General features: G+C 45.0%; 1 non-coding gene across 1 annotated transcript; it reads right to left on the bottom strand.

The window, feature by feature from the left end:
- Nucleotides 1-1,725: 1,725 nt before the first annotated feature.
- Nucleotides 1,726-1,797, bottom strand: TRNAH-GUG. Its single transcript has one exon. It is a non-coding gene; the product is annotated as a tRNA-His (tRNA).
- Nucleotides 1,798-2,228: the final 431 nt, after the last annotated feature.

Genomic DNA, 2,228 nt, shown 5'->3' with positions numbered 1-2,228 from the left:
AATGTTCCTTGGAATGCCAGTGCGGGAACAAAGGGTGAGGGAGCCAGGCTGAAAACAGAGTAATCATTCAAGACCTCCTCCTGCCACACAGCTTGATTAGAGGGTCATCAAAGGTTTTGCTAAGAGGTGGTGTTTTCGCTGGTACTGAAGGATAAGTTCGTCTCTGAGGTAAAGTAAAGAAAAAGGATGTTTTTGACAGAAAGGATAGGGCCCCAAAGGGAAGGTGTCTGGAAGTACATGAAACGTTCGTGGAAACAGCTGCAGCTTTAGAAAGTGTGGTTGGGAAGATTCTTAATGAAGAAGTACTTAGTGTGTCAAACAAGGGGTTTGGGATTTACCCAGCAGTCCCTAGGGATGCTTTGGGAGCTTGTAAACAGGGAGGTGATGTGTTTCTAAAAGACAGTGACACCTAGGAAAAAACGAGCAAAAACTGTGTAAGAAATCTATGGAAGAAATGACAAGGCACGAGTGAAGGACCAGACCCTTGAGAACCAGGCTCTTGAGAAAGAGAAATCCTGAAGCCCTGGGCTGCCCATTCCAACAGCTGTGTTATTTGTTGGTCTGATTTTCATGTCTATCTCCTCTGTTGATTGCTTTCTCGCTGGATGTGAACAGGTAAGGAACGGAAATAAAACTTATTTAAATACTTCCTCCTCCCTTCTCTGCTCCTCTTCAGTGAGTTGTTGCAAAAGTTAAAACGACCATTTGGGCTTTAGAAGTAAGTGGGAAAAAGGAAAGTTGTCAAGAAGGATAAGTATTTGTAAGCTGCTGCTGCTGCTAAGTCGCTTCAGTCGTGTCCGACTCTGTGCGACCCCTGAGACAGCAGCCCACCAGGCTCCCCTGTCCCTGGGTTTTCCAGGCAAGAACACTGGAGTGAGTTGCCATTTGTATATTCACTTGTAAAAAAATGAATAAATAAATAAACAGTACATATTGTAGAGTTAGTATACTCACGGAAACAAAAATTGGAGGAATATACACCAAACTGTAAATATTCGTATTTTGGTGTATTTTCAAGTATTATATCTGAAATACGGTACTTTTTATTGAAGTATAATTGCTTCACAACGTTGTGTTAGTTTCTGCCACACAGTAGCGAGAGTCAGCTCCGTCCGCATGTGGCCCCTCCCTCTTGCGCCTCCCTCCTTCCCCCTCCCACCCTCTAGGTCGTCGCCCCGCGCTGAGCTGAGCTCTCCGCGCTGCCGCGGCTCTCCGCTCGCCGTCTGCTCTGGACGTGGCAGGGCGCATGTGTCAGGGCGGCTCTCGCAGCTCTCCCTTCACAGCGCTTACCCGCCACATTGCATCACGTGCGCTATCTTTATACCTATCTTTTATCTCAATCTGTCTACGTTAACTCTGTGAAAGACTTTTCCTAGAAGAGTCTCTCTGATACGTAGTAGGGATTCAATATGTATCTGTTGAATAGAGTATATACATTATATATATATGTGTGCATATATACGATCCTTTACTTATAAACAAACAATAATTTTACTTTTGTGTAATAAGGGTTGAGTTCTCAACCTCAGAACTTTTGAAATTCTGGAAGGGATACTTTTGTGTGACAGGCTGTTCTGTGCACAGCAGCACAGATGCTGCTGCTTGTCAGTCAGTCATGTCGACTTTGTGTGACCCCGTGGACTGTATCCCGCCAGGCTCCTCTGTCCATTGGATTCTCCAGGCAAGAGTATTAGGGTGGGTTGCCATGCCCTTCTCCAGGGGATCTTCCCAGCCCAGGGATCGAACCTGGGTCTCCTGCATCACAGGCAGAGTCTTTACCAGCTGAGCCACCAGGGAAGTCCCCAGTAGCATCCCTGATCTCTATTAATTAGATGCCAGTAACTCTTCCCTCCCTGCCTCCAACCAGTGGTGGCAACCAAAGATATCTCTAGATGTTGCTCAATGTCCTCCTGGGGTCAAAACGCTCCCCCTTTCCCTCACTGAGAACCACTGCAATGGGAGAAACCCAGAGTCAGGTACCTCTTTATTGTTTTAAAAATGTGTAGCACATCATGAGGTAAATGGCAAATTCCGATCTACTGCTGTGCTGTTAGAGGGGAATGAGCTGAAAACTGTCATGGATTCTCATACTTTAATGAGAGTTACTCAGGTCTCAGCACCTCTCTACATTTTGGTTTTCTTGTTTAGTATAAATGCAATCCAATTTAATCTGCATATAAACACATCCATTGCATATTAAAATCAACATATTATAAGCATCAAGCTGA

This window comes from Oryx dammah, unplaced genomic scaffold (assembly GCF_014754425.2).
Source record: "Oryx dammah isolate SB20612 unplaced genomic scaffold, SCBI_Odam_1.1 HiC_scaffold_10, whole genome shotgun sequence".
NCBI classification, from domain to species: Eukaryota; Metazoa; Chordata; class Mammalia; order Artiodactyla; family Bovidae; genus Oryx; species Oryx dammah.
This window is presented reverse-complemented; position numbering and strand designations above follow the sequence as displayed.